A 19,014-nucleotide genomic window follows, 5' to 3' on the forward strand; every position below is an offset into this window, starting at 1 on the left:
AGGCTGAGATTTTCCAAGGAGGTTAAGGTGACTAATTGAAATAGGATTTGGGTACTTTGGGCGCCTTTGAAAATTCCACCATAGAGAAATGGAGGTCCAAGAGGACCCAATGAGAGGAAAGATGGTCCAGTGGTTAGGGCCCAAACCTGGGACCCCAGTTCAAGTCCCTGTGTGGCCTTGGGTAAGTCACTTGGGATATTAAACCCCCACAGCTGGCCCAGAACAGCTGACTCGGGCTCTCAGGGCTCAAGTTATGGAGCTGTTTAATTGCTGTATAGATGTTCAGGCTCAGGCTGGATCCTAGATGTTGGAACCCTGTGGCCAAAGCCCAGGCTCCAGCGTGAATCGGAGCATCTACACAGCAATTTGTAACCCTACAGCCTGAGCCCCACGAGCCCGAGTGAGCTGACCCAGGCCAGCTGTGGCTGTACCATGGGTCTTTTATTCCAGTGGAGATGTGCCCTCGGTCTTTCTGGGCCTGGGGTCCCCATTTGTAAAGTGGGGGTAACATCATTTGCCTACTGTAACGATGCTGGTTCTGGCAGGACACTTCTGAGGGTTTGGCTACACTTGCAGGTGTGCAGCGCTGGGAGTTAAAGCTGTCTTCGTACAGCTGTGTAGGGAAGCGCTGGAGTGTGGCCACACTGACAGCTACGAGCACTGCAGTGTGGTCACATTTGCAGCATTTGCGGCGGTGTTGGGAGTGGTGCATTATGGGCAGCTATCCCACAGAGCACCTCGTCCCATTTTGGCGCCGTGGGTTGTGGGAAGGGGGCGGCGGGGGCGAGTCATTCTGCTTCCTGTCCCAACGCCCCGTGATGCATCACTTCACATCCCAGCAATCCCTGTTTTTCCGTCCACGTTTGGCGCCATCTTGACTCTCTCAACGGTTTCTGTGCAGCGCGATTTCTGTGGGAAATGGAGCCCGAACTGCTGAGGAGTATGCTGACAAGTCTCGCCAGCACATCACGTTTGGCAGTTGAGCTATTCCTTAAGATCCAAAGTGATGAGGAGTCCGACGATGATAGCGAGTCGCCTGATGCATATGACACTAAATTGCTTCTGGCATTCACGGAAATGCTCAGCACCGTGGAACGCCGCTTTTGGGCTCGGAAAACAAGCACTGAGTGGTGGGATCACATCATCATGGAAGTCTGGGATGACGAGCAGTGGCTGCAGAACTTTCGGATGAGAAAAGCCACTTCCATGGGACTGTGTGAGGAGCTCGCCCCCACCCTGTGGCACAAGGACACGAGATTGAGAGCTGCCCTGCCGGTGGAGAAGCGGGTGGGTATTGCAATCTGGAAGCTGGCAACTCCAGACAGCTACCGATCAGTCGGGAACCAGTTTGGAGTGGGAAAGTCGACCGTTGGAATCGTGTTGATGCAAGTTTGCAGGGCCATTAATCGCATCCTGCTATGAAGAACCGTGACTCTGGGGAACGGGCAGGACATTGTGGATGGCTTTGCACAAATGGGTTTCCCTAACTGTGGAGGGGCGATTCAGGACAAATTGCTTAAAGCAGGGCAGTTACAGCCCAAGGCTGGGGTTCCTTTGCACACCAAGGCAAACCAAACCAGCCAGACAGAGAAGACTTCGGTTTTGCCCCACTGGCTAACCATAAGTCATACAAGCAATTCCCTCAGACACTCCAGTTTCCAAGTATCACTATCAGTGCCACTCGTTATGGGGATGACTGGTTATGAAAACCAATACCCCAGTAAAAGAAAAGAGGTTCTCTAGATCCCAAAGGACCAAGCCCCAGACCCTGGTCAATATACAAATTAGATCTTACCCACAAATCATGCTGTTGCCAACCCTTTAGAATCTAGAATCTAAAGGTTTATTCATAAAAGGAAAAATATATAGGTGAGAGCTAAAATTGGTTAAATGGAATCAATTACGTAAGTAATGGGAAAGTTCTTGGTTCAGGCTTGAAGCAGTGATGGAATAAACTGCAGGTTCAAATCAAGTCTCTGGAATACATCCACAGCTGGGATGGGTCAATCAGTCCTTTGTTTAGAGCTTCAGGTTGTAACACAGTCCCTCCAGAAGCAAGAAGCAGGATTGAAGACAAGATGGAGGAACTGCAGCAGCTTTTTATATTCTCTTGCCATGTGGTCTCTGCTTTCTTTGTTCCAAAGACAAGCATTCCAGCACATGGCATAGAAAACCCTTAGAGTTCTGTCCATAGGCATGTCCCTGCATGCCTTGCTGAGTCACAAGGTGTATCTGCCTTCTCTCAGTGGGTCAGTTGTATAGCTGATGGGCCATCAAGCAGGCTAGGCAGTGCTGATACCAAATTATCCGGGGTGTCACCCAGAAGCAAAGCACAAGTTTGAAATACAGACAATATAGAGCCAATACTTATCACTTTAAATACAAAAATGATACATGCATACAGATTGCATAATCATAACCAGCAAATCATAACCTTGTCTTAGGCCTGGTCTACACTAAGAAGGGGGTTCGAATTAGGGTACGCAAATTCAGCTACGTGAATAGCGTAGCTGAATTCGAAGTACCCTAATTCGAACAACTCACCCGTCCACACGCGGCGGGGTCGAACTCCGCGGCTCCCCCGTCGACTCCGCCAACTCCTTCTGCCGAGGTGGAGTACCGGAGTCGACCGCGGCGCTTCCGGAGTTCGAACTATCGCGTCTAGATCAGACGCGATAGTTCGAACTCCAAAAAGTCGAACTCTCCGCGTCGAACCGGCAGGTAAGTGTAGACGTACCCTTAGACACCTTATTTTACCCCCTTTATACAAGATTTGGTGCCACTATAGGACCTTGGTTGCAACAATAATCTCTATGGTCCCCGTTCATGTCAATAATGTCACACCTACCCTACAGGGGTGCTGTGAAGATAAACACATTAAAGATTGTGAGATGCTGAGATATTACAGTAAGGGACAGCAGAACATGACCTAAGTAACTAAGATAGGTAGACCTGGGTAGCATATAGTGTAATGATAGTGGTTCTGTTGTTAAAGATGAATTTATCATTGTACGCTCAGCTTCTCTTTCAGGTCATGCATTCCTTCATGTGGATCGAGGGGGTTTGTTTCAGTTTGGTAACTTCTGTTATTTTGAACATGTTTCAGGTGGTCCTGGAAAGGTTCCTATTGCAGATGCTTCTTTCATCCCTGTTGGAGGTAAATGCTGAATCCTTCAGTATCTGATGTGGCACACTATGTTGTGTAGCAATCCTTATTTTTCTCTGTCTCCTACATATTTTTAATTTAAAAATAGCATCATTCCCTGTTTGAATAAACTTCCATCTACAATGTGTGTTACCTCTTACGCTTAACAATCTGTCCCACTTTATTTATTTAGCTCAGACACTCTGGTTACCTTCCCCAGAGCTGAAGAAGAGCTCTGTGTGGCTCAAAAGCTTGTCTCTCTTACCAACAGAAGTTGGGTCAATACAAAATATTATCTCACCTAACTTGTTTCTTCCATCTATGTCTGCCCGTTAACCAGCTGGCTGTTTCATTACAATCTTAGCACATTCATTAACCTGGCATGTTATTTTTCATGCTGCCTTCTTTCCCATTCTGCTCTTCTTCCCACCTTAGTCTACAACAGTTATCTCCTGCACTGATCTTTTGATAAATCCTCCCCATTGCCTGATCTTTCTCAGTAGCTCCAGCTGCCATTGCTGTCCACATGGTTTCTCCTTGAGAAGGGTAACCAGCTTGCACTTTGTGCAGAGGAAGACCCTTGCATCTTGTCACAGCATGAGCATCATGTATCTACATCACTTATGTTAGTTCAGTGGCTGCTGCTATTCCTTGTTGTTGTATCTCTGGTCTCATGGGGTGCGTCCACTGGAGGTGGATGAGGGAGACATTTCCAAGTGTGTTCAGATTGTTGCTACCATGCTGATGTCCCCTTCCAGGACTCAGTTGTTCTCACTTTTTGATCAGCCTCACTTTCTCTTATGTGATTGCACCTGGATCTGGATTTATTCTGGCATTGGCTTGTTCTTCACTTCTTCCCTCTTGCTTTCCGAATGAATTCAGCACTGGTGGACAGCAAAGTCTTCCATTTATCCACAGGGCTGACAGTGGCAGCGCAGGCTTAGTCACCCTGTCCTGCCAAGGGGTAATTCACTCTTGGATCCATTCACTCTTTGGCCTCTCTGCAGTTATTCCTGGAACTGCCAACAAGACTGGTAATTGTTACCATAATTGACAATAGTTAGGCTGTTGTTGTGCTGAGACAGTTTGACAACAGTAAAGAAACAACACACTGTGACTGGATCATTCCAGCATTTTACAAACGCCAAAGAACAGTGTGAAACTGTCACTTCAGATTTTGTTCATATGTGTGTAAAAGCAGGCATTCCTCTGCATAAATTGGATTTACCTGGTGTCAGAGTTTTTTGAGCAAGCACCTTAAGAGAGGCAGTGCCATTTCCAAGTCAAATCAATTGTATTCCCATTACTTACCAACTCTTTGTGTAGAGAAAAAACAGCACCTTCTCAATGGCCAGAAAGGAAACTCCATTGCCGTGATCACCAATGAAACAACCGACTTCCAAAACAAACCAATTTTCAACATTTTATTTCAGGTGCTCAAGACGGACCCTCCTAAGCATGCTGGCATTACCCCACCACAGCTTGTAAAGACAGAGCCCCTGGGAAAGTTAATCATGCAACCGTTTCACAAGCCTTGATTTCTTCTATGGTGGAATTCATCATCCCACTTGATTGAATAAAAGCATTTGTAACAGACAGTGCGAGCGACATAGCAAAGGCTTGGAATGATGTGCTTTGCTACCTGTGGTCATTTAGTCACTCTGGCAAGAAATACTTGGCATGATACCTTTAAGCAAGTGGGTCGCTTTGTCACTTTGTTGAAGTCACTGTTAGTGAAAGCTCCAGCTTATGGTGCACGGTTCTTGAGATACCTGAATGAACAGAGAGAGTGTTGATTTGCCAGCACTTCCACCCAAACCAGTTGTGACTAGGTGGAATAAATGGCTTAATTGTGTAATGACTGATGGCACTGGTAGGCTTCAAACTTGCTTAAAAACTGTAAATATATCAATAAAACATCGTATTCAACTGATACCTATTTATATTGTGGCTAGGGAAACTAAAGTTCCATTTTTCATTTTAATTGAGGAAAAACATGATTTTTATGATTTTTTTTTACTAGAGAATGTTGTGAGATTCTGTTTTAATCACAGAAAAGTAGGATCCCTGGTACTGCTCCAGTTAATTTTCAGATGTGCTACAATCGAGGCTATGGAGGTCGGGCAAACACTCTCATTTGGCTGTGAAGGGATGCAAGGTCAGTATGTGACTGTGACCATCCCTGGGAGAGAAGAGTTCCTCTCACTCTGTGAAGTGCAAGTGCTTGGCCAGCCGTGGCTTTATGTTAGTGAGTAGAGGTCCTGAATCTAAGGGTACGTCTACGCTACAAGACTATTTCAAATCAACTTAATTCGAATTTGTGGAATTGACCTTATGAAGTCGAAGTTGTATATCCACACTAAATACACTAGTTCGACTGTGTGAGTCTACAGTAATGGGGCCAGTGTCGACTTTGGAAGCGGTGCACTGTGGGAAGCTATCCCACAGTTCCCGCACTCCCCGCTGCCCATTGGAATCCTGGGATTTCCCCCCAATGCATGCTGGGGGGAAAAATGTGTCGAGGGTGGTTTTGGGTAACTGTCATCATTGAACCGTCACTCCCGCCCTCTCTCCTTGAAAGCGCCAGCGGGAAATCTGTCTGCGCCCTTCTCTGGTCGGTTACAGCTCGGACGCCACAGCAGTGCGAGCATGGAGCCCGCTGCGATCATCGCTGCACTTATGGCCGTTGTCAACTCCTCGCACCTTATCGTCCACCTCTTCCACAGTCAGCTGCTGAGAAATCGGGCGAGGAGGCTCCGGCAGCGCGGTGAGGACAGGAAGTCACAGAGTGGCGCAGACCTCTCACAAAGCAGGGTACGCCGCGCAGTGGAGATCATGGTGGCAATGGGTCAAGTTCATGGTGTGGAACGGCGATTCTGGGCCCGGGAAACAAGCACGGACTGGTGGGACCGCATAGTGCTGCAGGTCTGGGATGAATCACAGTGGCTGCGGAACTTCAGGATGCGTAAGGGCACTTTCCTTGAACTCTGTGACTTGCTGTCCCCTGCCCTTAAGCGCCAGGACACCCGGATGCGAGCAGCCCTGACTGTGCAGAAGCGAGTGGCCATAGCCCTCTGGAAACTTGCAACGCCAGACAGCTACCGGTCAGTAGCGAACCACTTTGGCGTGGGCAAATCTACCGTAGGGCTTGCTGTGATTCAAGTAGCCCACGCAATCGTTGAGCAACTGTTCTCAAAGGTAGTGACCCTGGGAAACGTCCAGGTCGTCATAGATGGCTTCGGCGCGATGGAAATCCCAAACTGCGGTGGGGCTATAGATGGCACTCACATCCCTATCCTGGGACCGGCCCACCAGGACAGCGAGTACATTAACCGAAAGGGCTACTTTTCTATGGTGCTGCAAGCACTGGTGGACCATAGGGGACGTTTTACCAACATCTACGTGGGGTGGCCGGGCAAGGTTCATGATGCGCGTGTGTTCAGGAACTCTGGTCTGTTTAAACGCCTCCAGGCAGGTAGTTTCTTCCCGGACCACAAAATAACTGTTGGGGATGTGCAGATGCCTACAGTGATCCTCGGGGACCCAGCCTACCCGCTAATGCCCTGGCTCATGAAGCCCTATACAGGCGCCTTGGACAGTGAGAAGGAACTCTTCAACTACCGGCTGAGCAAGTGCAGAATGGTGGTGGAGTGTGCTTTCGGACGTCTCAAGGGGAGATGGCGGAGCTTACTGACTCGCTCGGACCTCAGCGAAAAAAATACCCCCGTTGTTATTGCTGCTTGCTGTGTGCTCCACAATCTCTGTGAGAGCAAGGGGGAGATCTTTATGGCTGGATGGGAGGTTGAGGCCAATCGCCTGGCTGCTTATTACGCTCAGCCAGACAGCCGTGCCGATAGAAGATCCCAGCGGGAAGCGCTGTGCATCCGGGAGGCTTTGAAAGATAGGTTCCTCGGAGAGCAGGGTAACCTATGACTCTCCAGTTGATTTACAGAGAAGCTGAACCTGAGCCTGTTTCAGTGACTGTTGACTTCGATCTGCGGTTACATACCCCGTTCTCCAGGTTTCCCCCCTTCCAACACACGTTTTAAAATAACTTTAATGGAACACTGATTATTAATAAAGTTTTCTTTAATTATGAATTCCTGTTCAAGGGTTGAAACATGGACGCGGACTGTGGTGGGTACGGTGTGCACTGATGTCCAGACCGCTTCTACACTAGAGGAATGACAGGCTCCTGCTCCTACAACGGTCTCTGGGGGGAGGACAGTTGCAGGTGGGTGTGCAGGAAGGGGTGGGTTTGCAGGAAGGGGCGAGGGGTGCCGTCTTTGGGACGGAGTTTGGATGCAGGCTCTGGACTGGGGGTTGGGGCGTAGGAAGGGGTGAGGGGTGTGTGGGAAGGGTGAGTATGTGTCCGTGGATGAGGGCTCTTGCTGGGGCTCAGGGCATCGGAGAGGCTCGTGGCTAGGGAGGAAGGGCATGGTAAGGGCAGCCTGCCTTGCCATTTGTGGATGTCAGGCGCTAGGATCCTGGGGCAGCATACACCTCACAGACTGACCCGGGGCAGCATTCACCTCTGCAGTCTGTGTGTGTCCTGCTGTTGATCCTGCCCCCAAGTCTGTACCCTGGTAATGGAGGCTGTCCTATGCAATTAAAAAAACCCTCCCCCCCCTTCACACAAAGTCTTCTGACAAGGAAAACGTGACGGAAACAGTGAATAACAACAAACTACTTTTAATACTCAACTACACAGTGGGGGGATGAAACTTGGATTTGAGACTGGGTGATCCAGGAAGGGAAGCACTTCTCACACTTTAGGGAATGAGAGCTGTTTGGTACATGAGCGCTCTGCTGGGGTGGAGTGACAGTTTTCACGGCCCCTAGCGCCCCTCCTTCTTGTGATTTTTGGTGAGGGGGGGACAGGACTTTGTGGCGGGGGAAGGCGGTTGCAGATACAGTTCAGGGGGGCTCTCTGCTCCTGCCTGCGGTCCTGCAGAACATCTACAAGGCGCCGGAGCGTGTCCGTTTGCTCCCTCATTAGGCCAAGCAGCGTTTGAGTCGCCTGCTGGTCTTCCTGCCGCCACCTGTCCTCCCGTTCGCTGTGTGAGCGCTGGTGCTGACATAGGGTCTCCCTCCACTGTCTCTGCTCGGCCGCCTCGGCTCTGGAGCAAGCCATCAGTTCCGAGAACATGTCGTCCCTAGTCTTTTTCTTTCATCGCCTAATCTGCGCCAGCCTCTGTGAGGGGGATGCCGAGGCAGTTCGTGAAAGAGCCGCAGCTGTGTGATGGGAAAAAGGAAGTGATTTCCTTGAAAAGATACATGTTTGCGAACACTGAACACAGTCTAGTCAGTTTCTGTGAACAAGACCATACAGGGCACCTAGTCTCACGAGCTCTCAGGACAAGTTCGAGATTTCGGAATACGCTTTCATTGGCTGCGGTCTTGCACAGGAGATCTGACAAGCAGGGCGGTACAGCTGAATCCGTGTAGCAGCCAGGCCTGGTAAGCACTACACTATAGGCTTCTTAACAGTTAATGGATAGCTGTGCCCTCCCGCTGAAGGCAATCTGTAAAGCATAAAGTCTGACCCTGTTCCAGCCCCTCGCGGCTGTGCACGGGAAAGATCACTGTATGCTTTTCCTCTGTGGCCTCCAACACGTGGCTGTTAAGCGAAGGTCATTGCTATGCAAAGTAAAAGTCAAGCATTCACAGTCAAGCATTAGTAACAGTACACTAATTGCCCTAATTAGATGCAGCAGTCGCCGAACGAGATTAGCCTGAGGCGGGTCACTTGGAGAGAGAGAGAGAGGATGCTGCTCGAATCCCTGCACAGACCAGGACCGTACGCTGCAATGCTGGTGGAGGCAATGATTCCGCTGTACATTAGGATGGACTGGCGCGGAAGAATGTGCTTCCACGGAGCACCAAATAAGGCACCTCTCCCCAGGAACCTCCTGCGGAGACTTTTCGAGCTGCTCTCCGAGAGCTTCGTGGAACTGTCCCAGGAGGATTTCTGTTCCATCCCTATCTGTGTGGACCTTCTCTTTATATAGTTTTTTAAGCAAAAGGTTTTATATAGTTTTTACATATTTTTATTCCTCTTTTTTAAAAAATAAATGTTTCCATGTTTATAGCACTTACCGACTGATCCTTCCCCTGATTCTGAGTCCGGGTTAACTGCCGGGGAGGGTTGGTAGGTGATCTCTCTGAGGGTGATGAAGAGATCCTGGCTGTCGGGGAAAGCGGTATTGTAAGCGCTGTCGCCTGCGTCGTCCTCCACAAACCCTTCCTCATCTTCCCCATCGGCGAACATCGCCGAGGAACTGCCCCTCGACACTATCCCATACTCAGAGTCCACGGTCACTGGTGGGGCAGTGGTGGCAGACCCACCTAGAATGGCATGCAGTGCCTCGTAGAAGCGGCAGGTCTGGGGCTGTGCTCCGGAGCGTCCGTTTGCCGCTCTGACTTTTTGGTAGCCTTGTCTCAGGTCCTTGATTTTCACGCGGCACTGCGTTGTATCCCGGCTGTATCCTCTGTCTCTCATGGCTTTGGAGACCTTCTCGTAGGTCTTTGCATTCCGTTTTTTGGAGCGCAGCTCCGAAAGCACAGACTCATCGCCCCACACAGCGATCAGATCCAGGACTTCACGGTCTGTCCATGCTGGGGACCTCTTTCTATTCTGGGATTGCATGGACTCCTCTGCTGGAGAGCTCTGCATCGTTGCAGGTGCTGCTGAGCTCTCCCCGATGTCCAACCAGGACATGAGATTCAAAGTGCCCAGACAGGAAAAGGAATTCAAATTTTCCCGGGTCGTTTCCTGTGTGGCTGGTCAGAGAATCCAAGCTTGGACTGCTGTCCAGAGCGTCAACAGAGTGGTGCACTGTGGGATAGCTCCCGGAGCTAGTAAGTTCGATTTGCATCCACACCTAGCCTAATTCGACATAGCCATGTCGAATTTAGCGCTACTCCCCTCGTCGGGGTGGAGTACCGAATTCGAACTAAAGAGCCCTCTAGGTCGAACTAAATGGCTTCCTGGTGTGGACGGGTGCACGGTTAATTCGAATTAACGCTGCTAAATTCGAATTAAAGTCCTAAGCCTGGTCTACACTACGCGTTTAAACCGGTTTTAGGAGCGTAAAACCGATTTAACGCCACAACCGTCCACACTAGGAGGCACCATATATCGATTTTAATGGCTCTTTAAACCGGTTTCTGTACTCCTCCCTAACGAGAGGAGTAACGCTAGTATCGGTATTAAAATATCGGATTAGGGTTAGTGTGGACGCTGATCGACGGCATTGGCCTCCGGGAGCTATCCCACAGTGCACCAGTGACCGCTCTGGACAGCATTCTGAACTCGGATGCACTGGCCAGGTAGACAGGAAAAGCCCCGCGAACTTTTGAAATTCATTTCCTGCTTCCCCAGCGTGGAGATCTCATCTCATCAGCACAGGTGACCACGCACAGCTCATCAGCACAGTTAACAATGCAGTCTCCTGAGAATCGTAAAAGAGCCCCAGCATGGACTGCACGGGAGGTACTGGATCTGATCGCTATCTGGGGAGAGGATTCAGTGCTAACAGAACTGCGTTCCAAAAGACGAAATGAAAAAGTATTTGAAAGAATTTCTAAGGCTATGACGGATAAAGGCCACAGCCGGGACTCAGTGCAGTGCAGAGTGAAAGTTAAGGAGCTCAGACAAGGCTACCAGAAAACCAAAGAAGCAAACGGAAGGTCCGGGGCAGGTCGAAAAACATGCCGCTTCTATGCTGAGCTGCATGCAATTTTAGGGGGCTGCGCCACAAGTACCCCACCCCTGATGGTGGATTCCGAGGTGGGGGTTGTAATCTCTGCCATGGCTGAGGATTATGCAGACGGGGAAGATGAAGATGAAGAAGAGGAGGAAGACATAGCAGAGAGCACACAGCACTCCGTGAGCCCCAGCAGCCAGGAGCTTTTTATCACCCTGATGGAATTACCGTCCTCCCAGCCCTCACAAGCCACTATCCCAGACAATGACGCCATGGAAGGGAGCTCTGGTGAGTGTACCTTTGCAAATAGCAAACATTGTTTTTTAAGCAAGCCTTTTTTAATGATTGATTTGCCCTGAGGACTTGGGATGCATTCGCAGACAGTATAGTTACTTAGAAAAGTTTGTTAACATGTCCGGGGATTGAGAGGAAATCCTCCAGGGACATCTCGATGAAGCGCTCCTGTAGGTACTCCAGAAGCCTTTGCAGAAGGTTTCTGGGCAAGGCAGCCTTGTTCCGCCCACCGTGGTAGGACACTTTACCACGCCATGCATGTAGCAAGTAATCAGGTATCATTGCGTGGCAAAGCATAGCAGCGTATGGTCCCGGTGACTGCTGGCATTCAAGAAGCATCCGTTCTTTATCTTGTTCTGTTATCCTCAGCAAAGTGATATCGTTCAGGATAACCTGGTTAAAAATCAGGAATTTAAGTAAGGGGGGTGGCCATTTTTCTACTGGGTTCGTGGACTGCATCAGCTTAAAAAAAAACTTTCCTGCACGTAGCGAAGCGGGGGGAGGGGAGGAGTGAAATGCCTATGATCTTTTCTGTGTTTGGTCACCGGCGATCTTCCCCAAGGTCCCAGACACGCAGTGGGTAGGCGGGGGGGAAGGTTGTTGATTAGCAGGGAGCTAGCGTGGTATTAGCCATGCGTTGGGGGGAGGGGTACATCACTACAGAAGCAGAAAGACAGTGGCTTACCATGGCCGCATGCAAGCTGAATTCTGATGCCTGGACCTGTGTCTGTGAGATCTGTAACTCCAGAGCTGCAGGCACTCACTATTAAGATTAAAAATGCGACCTTGTAGGGAAATCACATGTGCTAGGTGAATACTTCTTTTCACTGTGAAAGAGTATAATCATTGTTCTGTAAAATGTATCTTTCTAAATATTTATCTCCCTCATGCAGCTGCAAATTTTTCAACCATCCCTCCTCCATCCCAAAGGCTAGCACAGATAAGGCGGAGGAAAAAGAAGACGCGAGATGAGATGTTCTCGGATATTATGGAAGTTACACGCAATGAAAGAGCTCATCTGAATGAGTGGAAGGACGTGGTTTCAAATTACAGGAAAGAGGCCAGTGAACGTGAGGACAGGAGGGATGAACGTGAGGACAGGAGGGACAACCGAGATGAGAGGTGGCGGCAGGAAGACCGGCAGGAAAATCAGCGGTGGCGGCAGGAAGATCAGCGGTGGCGGGATGCAACTCTGGGGCTGCTGCGTGATCAAACTGACATGCTCCGGCGTCTTGTGGAGCTTCAGGAAAGGCAGCATGATCACAGAGTGCCGCTGCAGCCCCTGTATAACCACCCTCAACCCTCACCTTGTTCCACATCCTCCTCACACAGACGTGTAAGAACGCGTGGGGGGAGGCTCCGTGCACCCGCCCACTCCACCCCCGTGGACAGCCCAACCAGAAGGCTGTCGTTACTGTGAATTTTTTTTTAATGGCCTTCTCCATCCCTCCTATCCTCCTCCCAAACCACACCCTTACTTCTCTCCCTCTTTTTATAAGGAATCAATAAAGAATTCATGCTTTTTAAATGAGAGTGACTTTATTTGCATAAGTAAGCTGTACTCGAAGGGGGTGGGGGAGTTGCTTACAGGGACTGAGTCAATCAAGGGGGTTGGGTGTTCATCAACAAACACAGCAGTCACACTGTACCCTGGCCATTGATGAAGCTCGTTTTCAAAGCTTCTCTGATGCGCACCGCTTCCTGGTGTGCTCTTCTAATCTCCCTGGTGTCTGGCTGCGCGTAATCAGCGGCCAGGTGATTTGCCTCAGCCTCCCACCCCGCCATAAAGGTCTCCCCCTTACTCTCACAGAGATTGTGGAGAATACAGCAAGCAGTAATAACATAGGGGACATTGGTTTGGCTGAGGTCTGAGCGAGTGAGTAATGTCCGCCAGCGCGCCTTTAAACGGCCAAATGCACATTCCACCACCATTCTGCACTTGCTCAGCCTGTAATTGAACAGATCCTGACCACTGTCCAGGCTGCCTGTGTATGGCTTCATGAGCCATGGCATCAAGCGGTAGGCTGGGTCCCCCAGGATAACGACAGGCATTTCAACATCCCCAACTGTTATTTTCTGGTCTGGGAAGTAATTCCCTTGCTACAGCCGTTTAAACAGAGTAGTGCTTCTGAAGACGCGAGCGTCATGGCCATCCCTGGCCATCCCACGTGGATGTTTGTGAAACGTCCCTTGTGATCTACCAGTGCTTGCAGCACCATTGAAAAGTACCCCTTGCGGTTTACATACTGGGTGCCCTGGCGCTGCGGTGCCAAGATAGGGATATGGGTTCCATCTATCGCCCCCCCACAGTTAGGGAATCCCATTGCAGCAAAGCCATCCACTATGGCCTGCACGTTTCCCAGAGTCACAACCTTTCGTAGCAGCAGCTTAGTGATTGCTTTGGCAACTTGCATCACAGCAGCCCCCACAGTAGATTTTCCAACTCCAAATTGATTCCCGACTGACCGGTAGCTGTCTGGCGTTGCAAGCTTCCACAGGGCTATCGCCACTCGCTTCTCTACTGTGAGGGCTGCTCTCATCTTGGTATTACGGCGTTTCAGGGCAGGGGCAAGCAAGTCACAAAGTTCCATGAAAGTGCCCTTACGCATGCGAAAGTTTCGCAGCCACTGGGAATCGTCCCACACCTGCAACACAATGCGGTCCCACCAGTCAGTGCTTGTTTCCCGGGCCCAAAATCGGCGTTCAATGGATAGAATCTGCCCCATTACCATCAGGATCTCCAAAGCGCAGGGGCCCGCCGTTTGAGAGAATTCTGTGTCTACGTCCTCATCACTGTCATCGCCGCGCTGCCGTATCCGCCTCCTCCTCGCCTCGGATTGAAGGTCCTGGTTCACCATAGACTGCACTAGAGTGCGCGAGGTGTTTAAAACATTCACGATTACGGTATGGAGCTGAGCAGGGTCCATGCTTGCTGTGCTATGGCGTCTGCACAGTTCACCAAGCATAAAAAAAGGCGCGAAACGGTTGTCTGCTGCTCAGGGAGGGAGGGGTGAGGCTGTACCCAGAACCACCCGCGACAATGATTTTTGCCCCATCAGGCACTGGGATCTCAACCCGGAAATGCCAAGGGGCGGGGGAGGCTGCGGGAACTATGGGATAGCTACGGGATAGCTACCCACAGTGCAACGCTCCAGAAATCGACGCTAGCCTCGGACCATGGACGCACACCACCGATTTAATGTGTTTAGTGTGGCCGCGCGCAATCGATTTTATAAAATCTGTTTTACAAAACCGGTTTATGCAAATTCGGAATAGTCCCGTAGTGTAGACGTACCCCTAGTGTAGACCAGGCCTAAGTTCATGTGGTTTTCATGTGTATCATCCCACCATATGTGTCCTGGAGTACAAAAAGAATAAAACATTGGAATTTCTACTATGAATTCCTAATCTCACTACCTACTATCCTAAAGAGGAAACGATTCCTACTGAGGAGTAAGTTTGGGGGAAAGGGACCATTCATTCATGACATCTAAAGCTGTGGAGACTCTCCTATGGAATGATTTAGAAAGGAAGAGCATACACAGCACTCTATTAGGTATACAAAAGGCTGCAGCCTGGTCAGCGATTGAGTGGTTAACACAGTAGCTCAGTCTGTGGTCTCCGTTTGTTGAGAATATAGGAAAGTACCTAACTTGGAGGAAAACCCCAGGAAAGTCAGGTGATGTGAGTATGCATATTTTTACCTCATGAATTTGAACTAAAACGTTGCCTAAGTTCCAAGAATATGGTCCATAACTAGTTCTTATAGCTGTAGTTTGCTGCCAACCTCAGGAGACCTGGCCTAGGCCAAACTCAGCAGTTAACTTCAATGGAGTTACCCCAGGACTGAATTTGGTCACCTCTCTAAAGCAAGGGGTAAAGTTAGATCCCAGAGGTGGGTCATGTAGTTCCCTGGGGATTAGCACATACCACACTGATCTTCAGCACTCCTTTCCAACATATTCATTACAAAGCACTATTGACCGCAACTTTAAAATGTATTTCTACTCTGATGAGTTACTGTGAAACTGTATGACCTTCCAGGTTTGTTTCTCAGCCATTTCCAAAGCAAAGGAACTCAGTTAACAAGGAAAAGCAGTACCCCCTCTCCCACTCCAAATTTTCAAATTTTCAAAGTTAACCTGGAATCTGAGAATCAAGCTGGACTCTTCTTGAGTTGTGCATCGTCACCAGTGATAAAGGATCAGCCAGCAAATTAGCCTATTTATTTAATTTTTATAACCTCATAGCAATCCATCAGTGACACCTGGGAGACTCCATTGTGATCAACAGAACTTGGCAGTTAAGGAATAAAAATCTGTAAAATAAACCTGGTTTTAGTCATTAAAGTAACAACTCGCTTCCTAAAGGGGGAAATCACTTGAGTAAGTGTCATGTTCATACATTTACTTCAGGACAGTACTGCATTTTAATGCAGTTGGCTGGACCCCATGACTACAACCAAAGGTCAAATGTCACACTGCCACCAACAGTAGTAACTAGACTGGCAGCCATCTTGTGAGAGAAGGAGAGAATTGGCTTGAGACACAGTCCTAGACTGCAGAGGTAAAAATGCTACAGTGTGAAGTTTACTGCAGTTCTTGTTGCTCCTGCCCCCAGGTCTCCTGCCACTTCACCTCTATCCTGATCTGAAGCAACCTGTACACAAGTGACAGAATATTAGATCCATCACATAATCACCATGAATTCAGGCAGTCTTTTTGTATTTGTGGTGCAATGCTGCCATCACATGGCCATTCTAATTTAAACAACAACAATTTAAAATGTTCCTTTCCCATCAGATTTAACATTATTTAGCAGAGCCATCTAGGAACTTGACAGGTGGCGCAGCTATTAGTTTGCTGCACACACTGACCCTCACCACACCAGTAAGGATAGAATTCAGATCCTCAGGTTCCAAAAGTGCAGGACCTCACTCCTTGAACTAAAAATGAATCTCCTTAGCTATCAGCACTGCAGGGCTGGTGGCACACAGCTGAGCAGCTTTGATTCTACTCTCTGGACAGGTAGGGTTGCCAACTTTCTAATCGCACAAAACTGGACACCCTTGCCCTGCCCCGTCACTCCTCTGAGGCCCCACTCTGCCCCTTCTCTGGGGCCCCGCCCCAGCTCACTCCATCCCCACCTCCCTCTGTCGCTTGCTCTCCCCCACCCTCATTCACTCGCTCATTTTCACTTGGCTGGGGCAAGAGGTTGGGGGTGCAGGAGGGGGTGAGGGCTATGGCTGGGGGTACGGACTCTGGGGTGAGGCCGAAAATAAGGGGTTCAGGGTGCAGGAGGAGGCTCTGGGCTAGGGCAGGGGAGTGGGTGCAGGCTCCGAGAGGGAGTTTGGGTGCGGGGGGGAGGAGGATTCAGGCTGGGGCAGAGAGTTGGAGTGTGCAAGGGAGTGCTGGCTCCAGGCGGTGCTTGCTTCAGGGCTCCAAGGAAGTGGTGACATGTCCCTCCACTCCTAGGTTAGGGGTGGCCAGGCGGCTCTGCCTGGTGCACGCTGCCTCTGCCTTCAGTCACCGCCTCTGCAGCTCCCATTGGCTGCAGTTCCCGGCCAATGGGAGCTGTGGAGACGGCACACAGGGCGGGGGCAGCATGCAGAGCCCCCCCCAGCCACCCCTACACCTCAGAGCCAGAGGGACATGTCGCTCCTTCTGGGAGCCGCATGGAGCCAGGTAGGGAACCTGCCAGCCCCACCAACTGGACTTTTAACGGCCCGGTCAGCCATGCTGACCAGAGCTACTGGGGTCCCTTTTCAACTGGATGTTCTGGTAGAAAACCGGACACTTGGCAACCCTATAAGACAGCAGAGGGGCTAGCCATTTCATTACAGTAGTATGTACTGTAGTCTGAATCTTCTTCTATTTGAATCATATAATCCACAACCCGAGTCAACCAAAGTAAATTAAAAGATGCCAAGTGACTTCACTGGGTTTTGGATCAAGTCCCTAATTAAGTGATCGGTCTTCCCCTGGAGGGCAGCTGTCTCCCAATTAAAGGAACTAACAAATTACACATTCTGCATCTGAAGAGGTGAATCAACTCCATGTGTTATAAATTTAACCTTGTCCCATCGCATTAAGTAGCGAGCCTGGGCTGTGTGCAGAAAAGGGTTAAACCCCAGACTAGATCCTGTTATATGCACAGCTTTTATTAGCATGTGTTACACAAATAGAGAATGGTGTGATCCAGAGTGTGAAGTCTTTTCTCTTCAATAGCTGAGGCCTTGTCTACACTGGCAAGTTTCTGCGCAGTAAAGCAGCTTTCTGCATTGTAACTCCCGAGGTGTACACACCGCCAAGCCACTTAGTGCACAGAAACTGCGCAGTTGCAGAGCTGTAAAAAAACCCACCCCGACAAGAGGTTGTGGCAAGGCACCTTCTCGGTCTCCCCAGCCTCCGCTGCTTTTAGCCCTAGCGAGACAGGCTTGGGTGATATGGTCCCCCTTGGGACCCAAGGGAAGTCCGTTCCCTCTCTCCACCAGCCCTTTTTAGCCTATTTATCTCCCTTGTGGGAGAGGATACTGCCTCTCCTGGTGAGGCTCACTGTCTTGCTGCTCCTAACCAACTGGCAGCAGGGCTCCTTCTCTCTCTTCTCTCCCCTCCTCCGTCCCCCCAGGGGAGGGTTTAAAAAGGTCTCAGGCAGCCCTTAGTTGGTATCAGCTGATCCTAATTAACCTCAGGTAGCTCCTTCTCAGCTGATTCTAATTGATACTTTGGTAACCCCTTCTCAGCTGAACCTGATTGACCTGTAGTTACTCCTCCCCCCCCCCCCCAGTTGCTAGGGAGGAGGGCCTTTTAACCCTTTGACGGATTTCTACCCCACCCTTGCAGCTGTCTGTCCTGAGTTTATCACAAAGTGTACAGCTTTCTGTGCCGGGGCTACAGCGCCACGGTGCCAGTGTAGACTTTCTGGTCAATTACAGCGCTGCGATTGGCCTCCAAGAGCTGTCCCACAATGCCTGTTCTCACCTCTCTGGTCATCGGTTTGAACTCTACTGCCCTGCCCTCAGGTGACCAACCATGAGCCCCACCCCTTAAATTCCTTGGGAATTTTGAAAATCCCCTTCCTGTTTGCTCGGTGAAGCATGCAGTGGTCTCAGCACATCTTTCCAAGTGACCATGCCTGCTCCACGCACCAGGTGGTCCCCCACTTGGACCAATGCCGAGCTACTGGACCTCATCAGCATTTGGGGAAAGGAGGCTGTCCAGTTCCAGCTGCACTCCAGCAGTAGGAATTATGATACCTATGGACATGATGCATGACAGAAAGGGCCATGACCTGGATACACTGCAGTGCAGGGTCAAAGTGAAGGAGATGCAGAATGCCTACCACAAGGCACAGGAGGCAAACCGTCACTCTGGTGCTGCACCCACCAGCTGCCAGTTCTATAAAGAGCTGGACACGATACTCAGTGGCAACCCCACCTCCACTGCGAAGGCCACTGTGGATACTTCGGTGGCTCATGTGCCAGTCTAGAGTGGACCAAGCCAGGAGGAGGATGTGACGTGTTGGATCAAAGAAACCGCCTTGGGGCTGCCAACAGATGTGCCAAGATTACTTCTGCCCCTGCTTTCCCTGCCAGCTTTGGACTCCAGCACCCTGTCTTGTTGAGCCAGACACGCCAGTCTGCTCCAGCACAGACCCAGGGTCTGAACCACGTGCCCCAAAGCTGTAAACTTAACTGAAAGCAACTTAAGAAGTGTTCCTGTCTTTAACACTTAGATGCCCAACTCCCAATGGGATCTAAACCCCAAATAAATCCGTTTTACCCTGTATAAAGCTTATACAGGGTAAACTCATAAATTGTTCACCTGCTATAACACTGATAGAGAGATATGCACAGCTGTTTGTGTC

Source organism: Mauremys mutica, chromosome 1 (genome assembly GCF_020497125.1).
Source record: "Mauremys mutica isolate MM-2020 ecotype Southern chromosome 1, ASM2049712v1, whole genome shotgun sequence".
In the NCBI taxonomy this organism is placed as follows: domain Eukaryota; kingdom Metazoa; phylum Chordata; order Testudines; family Geoemydidae; genus Mauremys; species Mauremys mutica.